This window comes from Paramormyrops kingsleyae, chromosome 25 (assembly GCF_048594095.1).
Source record: "Paramormyrops kingsleyae isolate MSU_618 chromosome 25, PKINGS_0.4, whole genome shotgun sequence".
NCBI classification, from domain to species: Eukaryota; Metazoa; Chordata; class Actinopteri; order Osteoglossiformes; family Mormyridae; genus Paramormyrops; species Paramormyrops kingsleyae.
In genome coordinates this window covers 20,849,733-20,860,254 of record NC_132821.1, presented here as the reverse complement: position 1 = coordinate 20,860,254, position 10,522 = coordinate 20,849,733, and the positions used below count along the sequence as shown (strand labels likewise).

The following is a 10,522-nucleotide window of genomic DNA, read 5'->3' as shown; positions in this document are numbered from 1 at the left end:
GCATTGATCTCAGCACAGTCTCTCATGTTTGCACTTGCCACACTGGCGAGTTAGTGATAGCTCTGTTATGCAACCATTTAACTTCTGGATTACTTGAATACCTTCAAGAGGCATCAAAACTTTCCAGAAAATAGCAAAGTTGACACAGCTACACACAGGTGGTATACTGGTTTCTGTTAAAAGTTAACACAAAAGTAAGTATGCAAAGAAGCATGCTTGCAATTTATAGAAGCATTAATACATCAACAATTATAACTCACCTGTTGTTTTTTTAATGAGATGGTGGATGAATGCATCGGTGACCTATAAATGGAAAATGTTAAACAAGTTTAGTCATTTACAGGGTTCGTAGTTTGTAATGAATGGTATCGCATAACTTTTCCATCACTTCTCAATGACCCTTATAAAATTTTCCACAATTTCACTTAAAAAGTTTTTTTTTTTTAAATCTAATTTTAATACAGTATTAACAAATCATAACTACATACTGCTTTTTCACTGACATTGAAAAATATTTTAAGCAATAATATAGCAAAAATTAAAATTTAGAAAATCTTTCAAAATGTGCCGCTTGCTTTTTTGTAAACTTTTGTAAAAGTACTCCTTACATATGTAGAGTGCTAAGTTCCACTAGCCTTAGCTTTCTGGTCTTATCCCTTGTGAAAAAATAGTATACCATTAATATACTTAAGCACACCCTATTTAGAGAATACTTCTATCAGACTTTTTTGACCCAGCTTTAAGTATAATTAATATACTAAAGTTGTGATACTGATATTAATTTAATACCTTAAAAATATATTCAGTGTATTGACTTCATACTTTTTTGACCCAGCTTATTTCATACTTAAATATACTTTAAATAGATTTAATGTAATGTACTTTTAAACATACTTGTAAGATGCTGAAAATATATTGCCCATATACTATTTACATGATATGTAAGCATTAATAGTTTAATTTTACTGCGGTTTAAATGTTTCGTTAGCATGCTAAAATTGCACATATAGTACATTAAAAGCTAGTAGTGAGTTGTTACATGCCATAAAAGGATCATACTTTAAATATACTACAACCATTAAGTAAGCATATTAATATGGAAAAGTTATTCCGTTAAAACTGGGAGGAAAATTCGAGACAACATTAACAAAAGTTTTTTTTATTATGTGCATCAACCACAACATATAAATCAAAACAACAAAAGAACAATCAGCATCAACACTTTACTTGCTGTTTTTTTGTTTTGCAAAGCTCTCGTTATTGCACTTTCTCCTCAAAATATTCTTCACCTCTTGGGCAGAGGTCCCTGGGAATTGTGCAATGACGCAATCTGTTGAGAAAATTCCAGATCAGTTTTACTGAACCAGACAAATGTTGAGCATTAAATCAAGAGTTTCAAATGAAGGCAAACCAAAAATATGAAATCTCATCTGCAAAATCTGTGTGTACACAGGTCACCCTTTGTTCACAATCAGTCCCCTAATTAGAGTTGCAATAGTAACTTGCACACACAAAAGGGATTTCTGGACATCACTTCCCTAAAATCTGGATAATGTATTTCCACACATCATTGGAGCTATCAGGAGCACTGAGTTTGGTTGAGATCCCTCTCTTTTCACATTTACAGAGCTTTTCCAAATTTTCAGTGTCATGGAACTGATATGATTGTGAATAGATTTGTTTAAAAGACATACTAAGACTTCACGGAAATGCAAACTTTACAAAAACTACAATAGGCAACTTGCCTAAATTGTGCACAAGACATACCTATTAATGCCTCAACCTTTTCAGGGTCTAGCTGGTCTTTCTCTGGCAGGTCCTTATGATTGCTTGCATGCTTCCCTGTGATCGATGAGGATGCCAATGTCTCCTTCCCGAAAAGCAGTAGTGCCAGCTCTTGTGTATAAAGTGACATCCTGGTTTTGCTCAAACGACCAAAGAGCCTTTTCTGGACTTGAATTTTGAGTTAGGCAATGTTACCTGAAAGCAAAATGTTATGCTTAATTTTTCTTTATGATTAACTTCCTTTTAGTCATGTACTTCAGACCTACAATCCCATGTCCAACAAAGGTTAAGATGCTGTGTAAAGCAAAATATGGGTACCCTATCTATGTGCTAATATTGTGCTTGTTAACAATATTTCCCATCTTTAGAACTTATCATGTAAGGTTAGCCAAACTTTATTATAACCATTAATGTCTTGAAAAGCCTGAATGAGAAATAATACAAAAATTACCCAGTTGCCATTTTTGCTCATTTAATGTAATGTACAAACAATTACACTTGTTTGATGTTTATTAATTTTATCAGTTGATGTAAATGTTTATTTAATTTTGTTTCATTGGTACAGAACTAATACCAATCTACCATGCCAGGAACTGTACCAAACTGAAAGTTCTGGTACTGAACCAACCATAGAATAGACAATAGTAGCAACAGCATTTATGAGTATTTATCATTGTGAACACACCACAATAAAACATGACCTCTGTATTTAACCCATCCATGTAGGAGCAGTGGGGCATGCAGCTACACCAGCAGTGATGTGGGACGATACCTTGCTCAGGGGTACCTCAGTGACACATTACTGGCCTAGGAATTGAACCAGCAACCTGTGATCACAAGAACAACTCCCTAACCATTAGGCTACCACTGCCCACCACCAATTGGTGTGAGGCAAAGAGTGTTTCTGTTCTTTCAGCGTCCTGCTCACCTCATCTGGATCATTATGTGGATAACCTTAGCTGAACATTATGTAGAAGTGGGCTGTGCTCTTTGAAATCTAATTACCTAGCTGGGCAGCCCTAATCTAATACACCCAATGCAACAAACAAGGATAGCAATATACACTGAAAGTTAGTTAAATAAATAATTCAGTTTTTAAAATATGGCAATAACATGAGTTAGATGCAGTTATTGCCTATTTTGTAAGGAACTATTAAAGGTCATCTGCAAAATGTAACAAAAGAATTACAACAAAAGGCTTAATAGCATGACTGGTGAACTTGCTGAAGCTGGTGTATCAGAGCTTGAAGGTCCTGCTGATTCGCTGCTTGGAGTGTTCCAGGGGGGTGGCGAGCCCATGTGGCCAGCCAATGGCAATTTTGACACTACATCCTTTAGGGATTTGACAATTGCAGGTAGCTCTGAAGAGAAATGGTATTTTGCAATGTTTTGGTTAGTGCTGTGTATGAAGGTAAATATTTCATTTAAATGCATAGATTTAATGTAAAGTGATATGCTTTTTCATAAATATGCTACTGAATATGCATAACTTTGAGCATCACCAACAACACTTTGTGCCTTCTGCAGTAACAATACAAAATTATTGGATGATTTATATTTGAACCATAAAGCCATTTATGAAGAAGCACAATGTTATTTAACACATTTTATTTGCACTTATTTACCTTGAAATAATTTTGTCACACAAATAATAATGGTATGAAGAGTATTTGTACTCAACACATCTTCTCTACTTAAAAAGGTTTGTCATTGTGTTGACTTGATTGTGTTGTTCGCCAGTCAAAATTAGACATCACAGTCACCATGATACTATCCTGCATTACATTTGTGTTTTTTTTATCACTATTAAAATAGTTAATATGCATGTGATGGTTGTATGTAGCATAGAAAACATACTTTTAAGAGCCTTTATGGTCTCTATGTCAAGACAACAGCTGGCACTTTGAGTTGTACTTGGTTTGATGTAGCCGTCATCCTCTGAATCACTTACCAACTAAAAGAAAAAGAAAAGAAAGCATCAAGTTGTTACCCTTCTCAGTCGTCAGATGAGTGCGGGTATCCACAAACGTGCAGAGCCATAGAACTCTGGAAGCATGTTTGGGAAACCCTGGGAGGAAGGCTGCACACTGCACCATATTATTTTATTAATTTTAGTTTATAGATGCAAATTTATAATTTACTGGCAAATAAACTTGTATTTGTATTGAACATGTTTAATTTATAATTCAACAAAATATATCCTTACCAGTCGTTTTGATATACTCCTTTGATGTCGGGCACAGTCATATTCACTTTCTTCAGAATCATAACGGACCTCTGTGGGAATTACAGACCTTTTCTTCTGAATTTCCTTCTTTAGCTTTTCTGCCATTGCAATGGCGGCATCCTTGTTTAGGGTGGGGTTGTTTTCCTATATTCAAATTAAAATGGCCAGGGTTAAAAATGGTTAAAAAAATATATATATTTATTTTATAACATCAATGCATTTTTGAAATAATAACATATGGTACTGGTAATTTGATTATACTTCCAGTAAATAACATTGTTTTACAACTGTCAGATCATTTGCATTTATATTTACCGTGCCTTCAATGGTTGGAAACATTTCAGGGATTCACACTTCTGACTAATCTAACAATAGTGATTGTTTGCTTACCTTCTTTTTTTCATTGACATTTTCAACAACGAATCTGCTATTTACTTTTCTCTTTCTCTTCACATTCACAGAAGTTTTCCAAATATCCTCTCCACTAATGAACTTGTCTCTTTGTTCAGCCATGGTTTTCCAGTCATCTGTAATAATGACATTAAAGAAGGGTATGCACACTATTTAGCATATGAACTTTTACTGTACAGTTGCACCGATTGCAATTTTCTTGGCTATGTATTCAGTTTTTTGACCTGCCAATCTGTTTCGATTGTGCTGTTCATGTTCTAATTTGTTAAAATGGGCGCCGAAACAAAAATTCTGCAGTTTAGCACACGCCATGGACCCCGAGAGTGAAAAATAATTACTTTTATCTCAAAGCAATGAGCTAACGTAGACTCGGTGGCAGATTTAGGTATGGACAACAGAATATGCTAACCGCATCTACTAGCTACTTCACCAGACTAGTGTTAATCTTACAGCTAACACGTATAAATACGGATCTTCAGATTATCTTACCGCCAAGAAGCAATATCTTTGCAGCGATACCGTGTTCTTTCTTCCCTCCTTTTTTCGATGGCCAAAGAACTTCCACCGAACCGTCTTCAGACTCTAAATCGGGGCATTTTGTAACCTGCGTTATGTCCTTCTTGTCTGATTTGTCTACAATATCTAAGCGTTCCACCTCTACAGACCTATCCTGAAAATAAAATAATGCTAAATTGTATTTTACAGACATCAATGCCGCTCTGCGTTGTTAATTAAGTAGAGAAGAATCTGGTAAATCAAGGAACTATTTGCATTCGTGCTTCGTAAAGTATAAAATACACACCGTTTTACCGATCATCACACCCCAACTGCCGCAATTTGTAAGTAGTTTAACTTACAGTTAATGTAAAAAATTGCATTGTCGCGCTGTCATTGGTCACATTTGGCGCGCAAGCTTTGCTTAGATCAGCCAATCGAAAAGACGTTTGCTGGTTTAATATTCTATTACCATCGTGGCATATAATATTTAGTGTTAAAAGCAAGTTGCCTAATTCTCAAAATATACAAGATGAAATGTTATGATACTGATAGTCAGATTTAACTTCGGCAGCTTGCAGATTCAGATTTTTTTCTGAATTTATATATTCATAAACTTCAACATCTGAGGATGAATGAATGGTGTGAAAATGGCAAAAAAAGAGGAAGATATAAGAGATTCTTGGAGGAGGATGATTCGCGAGTACCGAAGAAGACTAAATACAGACGCAAGGTGACAAAGGTATTACATCTGACTTAATTAGCAATTTAATTTATTATACTGTGTAGTGTTACTGAACATTTAACATAATTCAATCTTTTGTTCTGGAGGTACAACAGACTAGCAAGACCCATTATAAGTCATACATTGAATCCGGAATCCCTATTCCTAGGAAAAGTGCTTACAGGAAAAAACAAAGCAACGTAAGTCTTATTTTTAAAATTTATAGCAGTGTTATATTTGTTCAAAGTGAAATCATTAAAATATGTATTGTATAATATAAATTTGACTGAATTACTGGTATATATGTAAAACATAAAAAAAAAAATTTTGTGCTCAGTTGGGCATTCTGAGAAAACAGCTAATGAATCTGAGCAAGAAGGTGCTGTGGGATTCCTTGGAAAAGAGACAAAGCAACTGAAGGTAAATAAAATACATTTGAGAAAAGTAGATATTCTGCATGAGTGGAAACATATAATAGTCTGACTGTACATTTTAAGATTTCAGATGAATTATTCGAAGCCCATGGCCCTGATGTACATGATGAAAATGAAACAGATGTCGGACAGTTACAGGAAGAAAAATGCACATTCGTAAGTTTAAGCTGTTTCATTACAATTAAATAGCATAATGGAATTCTAAACAAGGTGTACAAGTGCACTGTCATTTATGGAAAAAGTTGAAGCAAATTATCCTGTTTTTGTCTAGCACATTGCAGAAGCTGACACTCAACAAAATGATGAAGATGATAATAATTAACAAGGCGAGATACATTCTGAAAAGAGCAGGCAGGTACTGTCAATTTTTAAATCACATCTGCACAAATAATTTTTAAATTGCTGTATATAAAAGTTGGGTGATAGGACCTAAAATTAATATCACAGTATTTTTCACTTTTTAGACATTGATGGTATTATATCACGGTATTACATTTTAATATTTACATAAAATTCATATATATTTACATTAATTCATAATAAAAGAATTTGTAAACTTTACAATTCCAAATGAGTAAAACTGAAGAACAAACAAATAAGAATAATAATAAAAAATAAACTGAAGTGTACTATAGTTTTCCAAATAATAATAGGTACAGTGGGTAATATAACAAAGCACATTTTCTTTGTTTCCAACATATGTATAGGTAAAATGCTATTACATGTGTTACAAATTGTGAGCTTTGTGACTTCTGAACTCACAGTGAAGAACTTTCACACTAATAACATGTAAGCACATGGCTGAGTGTGTGCCCACGGCTGTGATGTTGTCTGCGCTGCCATGTAATATGGCCAGCTCTGAATTTCTTTATGTATGGCTGTCATTCCATGTGCAGTATTAAGTATTAAGTGATAAATTCCAACACCAATATTCATCTTAATGAGGATGTGATATCTGATCAGCTGAACCAAACCTGACAAAATGAGGAAAGGTTTGAGACCCATTGCTATGGCTCAGGATAAAGCAGGATATCAAAATGGATATCACTAAAACATTCATAATACATTTCAATTAAGAGTTTCAGAGACTGTAACTTCTGATGTGGTCTCTTAATTTTTTCCAGAGTTGTATATGTTAATCTTGTTTTCTCTCTAGGTGGATGAAGCTGATGATTGTGATCCCCTTTACCCTGGTGCACCTCTGACCAAAGGGCAGAGTCTGCTTTTACTGATGTCATACATTCTTCGACACAACCTCACAGGGAAAGCACTTGAACATCTCCTAAGGTTGTTTAATGAACATTTCCCAGGACTGGTGCCTTCAACAGTTTATCTCTTTCACAAAGCATATGGAGAGTATGGACATTATGAACCACATTTCTACTGTTCCTCCTGTTCAGGCTATATTGGGACTAGTCACAATAGTCCAAAGCATTGTATTTTATGTAGGGCTGAATTTAATGTTAATGAAAGCCTGTTGAACGGCTCATATTTTTTGGTTCTTAACTTGACGTCCCAAATTAAGGATGTTTTAGAAAATCCTAATCTTTCATGGTGCAAAAAAGTCAAATCAGAAGGTGAACTTTGTGACATACAATATGGAATGGAGTATCAAAAACTTGTATGCAGTGGGGATCTTGGTGAGAATGACATCAGCTTGTTATGGAATTGTGATGGAATCCCTGTGTTCAAGAGTTCCAAATGTCAGATTTGGCCTATTCAGTGTCGAATAATTGAGCTAGACCCACAACAGAGAAAGAATAATATTTGTGTCCCTTGTCTTTGGTTTGGGAAAAATAAACCCAACATGTTTACATTGCTACACCCCTTTGTGAGTGAAGCTCTTGCACTTGAGAAAGATGGAATCAAATGGAAGGATGCACAAAACAGAGATCAGGTTTCAAGAGTGCATGTTCTGCTCTGTAGTTCTGATTCTGTTGCTCGACCTCTCCTCAGAAATACTAAGCAGTTTAATGGTACTTATGGATGCGATTTTTGCTACCATAAAGGAGGAGGTCCCTACCCATCTTGTACCCCTGAGCCCTCTTTGAGATCAGAGGAAGAACATTATATCCATGCAATGGCAGCAACACCAAAAGAACCTCGATTTGGTGTCAAGGGGCCATCCCCACTAATGAAACTCAGTAAGTTCCAAATGATAAAAGGCTTTGTACCAGAATATCAACACAGTGTGTGTCTGGGTGTTACAAGACAGCTTGTATCTTTGTGGTTTGATTCATGTAATCATGAAAAAGAGTGGTACATTGGAACTAAAACTGATGTTGTTGATAAACAGCTAACTGCAATCCAGCCTCCAGTAGAGGTGACAAGAACACCTCGTTCTGTACAAGATCGCAAATTCTGGAAGGCATCAGAATGGAGGGCTTTTCTTTTGTTTTATGCATTACCAGTTTTTAAAGATGTTCTCCCAAAAAAATTCTGGAATAATCTTTTTCTTTTAGTTTTTGGAATTTACACATTGCTTCAAGAGAAAGTGAAAATACGCAATCTTGACTTTGCAGAGCTCTCACTGAAAAAGCTTGTCACTGAATTTGAAAGATTGTATGGCACAGAAAATGTAACATTCAATGTTCATTTGTTAACCCACATTGCAACAAGCGTCAGAAATTGGGGACCCCTTTGGGCAACATCTACATTTTCTTTTGAATCCTTCAATGGAACACTCCTGAAATTTTTCAATGGAACTACACATGTACCACAGCAGATTGTAAAGCAGTTCTTAAGATGGAAGAGCTTGAGAGAACATGGTGAAAGATGCATGAGGGATGCTAATGAAAATGTGCAATGCTTGTTTAATGAACTACAAAATGCCAATGTATTAGTAACAAATTCACAGCGAATTAACGAACTCGTAAGAGTCTTTGGTAGTCCTTTTGCCCAAGAAAATGTACCTGTTACACACAGGATTGCAGTAGAGCAGTTACTGGGCTTTAAAGTAAATTCCTACTGCTATTATAACCGCTTTATTGTCAATGGAATAGTCTGTCACGCAGAATCCTCTAAATTACGCAAAAGAAACAACTCTGCTTTAGAGCTCAAAGATGGAATGCTATGTAGCATCAAAAGTCTTGTACTAACCAAGCCACAATGCATGCATGACTATGCAATGTGTGACTGCAATAGAAGGTGCTGTGTTTTAGTACAGGAATTGGTAAAGAAAAGGGGGCATTTGTACAGAGACTCACAGCTAAATATATCCAGCAAATTTGTGCATGAGGTCACACGGTCAGACAATATAATTGCTGTTCATCCAAGTTCTTTCAAAAGGAAATGTGTTGTGATCTGTTTGAAAGCCAGATCATTTGCAATTCCTCTGCCAAATAATATCAAACGGGATTAGATATGTTGTTCCTTTAGCACTGTTCATAAAATTTCCATGGTGGACTTTTAACATAAACAGATAAGTTTGTCTTACTGATAGAGCTATTTTGAGAGAACATGAAAGGTGCATTCTTCCAGTCATTGCAATACATTGCAGTTATGGAGTGTTATGTATGTGTTTACAAATTTTGTAATTAATTTAGGCATTTTAAAGGGGTAGAAGAATTTCAAGCTACAAGTGAAAATGTAGATATTGATTTAACATGTATGTGTTTGTTCTTTTTATAGACATGCGCATACATTTTTTTCAAATAAACCATTGTTCACAGTAGTTCCTATTTGTGTTATAACTTGTGAAGTGTGCATTAGTACAAAAAGCTATGAAAAGTAAATTAAATACATTTAAAGTGTGCATCTAGAAATGAATTGACTTAACTGCTAACATACTTAAAATGTATTTTAAAATACTGTGCTATTTTAGGTTTGTTTTCACAAATTTTGGTTAGCAACTTTGAAGAATGAAATTAATATAATTGAAGTATACATGACTTTCTGAATTTATTTTAAGTATATTTGAAGTGTCACGCCCGGCTCCGTACGATCCTCATGTGTGCCACGCCCACCTCGTTACCCCGTGTTTTTACCTGATGGTTCTCACCTGTGCCTTGTTCCGTTTGCTCTGTCTTTTGTATATCAGTCCACGTCTTCCCCTGTTTGCCAGATTCGGCATTGTATTGTTGCTCAAAGTAACACTGAACAGGGCCGACGGGTCAAAGTAACACTGAGCAGGGCCGACGGGTCAAAGTAACACTGAACAGGGCCGACGGGCCAAAGTAACACTGAGCAGGGGCGACTAAAGGAATAGGGAAAAACTGCTGAAAGAATAAATAAGGAAGTTATTTGAGTTGAGTTCATACAAGCTAGACAGGCGGTGATCATAAATGTTCAACATTATATTTTTATATACAACATTATATATGTTATTTAACGTGTGTGGATGTAGAACATTAGATGAAGGAATAACATAAGGTAACTCATGCGTGAACCATAGGACAACATGGTCGTCCATTCAATAAAAATATTAAATATCCTACATATAACAAG

At 35.3% G+C, this 10,522-nt stretch overlaps 3 long non-coding RNA genes across 4 annotated transcripts; 1 reads left to right on the top strand and 2 right to left on the bottom strand.

Moving 5' to 3' along the window:
• Positions 1-1,143: 1,143 nt before the first annotated feature.
• On the bottom strand, positions 1,144-1,975 carry LOC140582883 (uncharacterized). Its single transcript, XR_011985682.1, has 2 exons — positions 1,768-1,975; positions 1,144-1,330 (listed from the first exon to the last, which is right to left on the bottom strand). It is a non-coding gene; the product is annotated as an uncharacterized lncRNA (long non-coding RNA).
• A 21-nt stretch (positions 1,976-1,996) lies between these two features.
• On the bottom strand, positions 1,997-5,272 carry LOC111861051 (uncharacterized). Of its 2 annotated transcripts, none has more exons than XR_011985680.1 (6): positions 5,226-5,272; positions 4,913-5,093; positions 4,403-4,539; positions 3,992-4,156; positions 3,643-3,739; positions 1,997-3,146 (listed from the first exon to the last, which is right to left on the bottom strand). It is a non-coding gene; the product is annotated as an uncharacterized lncRNA (long non-coding RNA). The 2 variants fall into 2 exon arrangements; XR_002842158.2 differs by having other exon boundaries at positions 4,913-5,088; positions 5,226-5,270.
• Positions 5,273-5,315: 43 nt separating this feature from the next.
• Positions 5,316-10,155, top strand: LOC111861049 (uncharacterized). Its single transcript, XR_011985679.1, has 5 exons — positions 5,316-5,660; positions 5,750-6,062; positions 6,140-6,232; positions 6,348-6,431; positions 7,233-10,155. It is a non-coding gene; the product is annotated as an uncharacterized lncRNA (long non-coding RNA).
• The last annotated feature ends 367 nt before the right edge of the window (positions 10,156-10,522 follow it).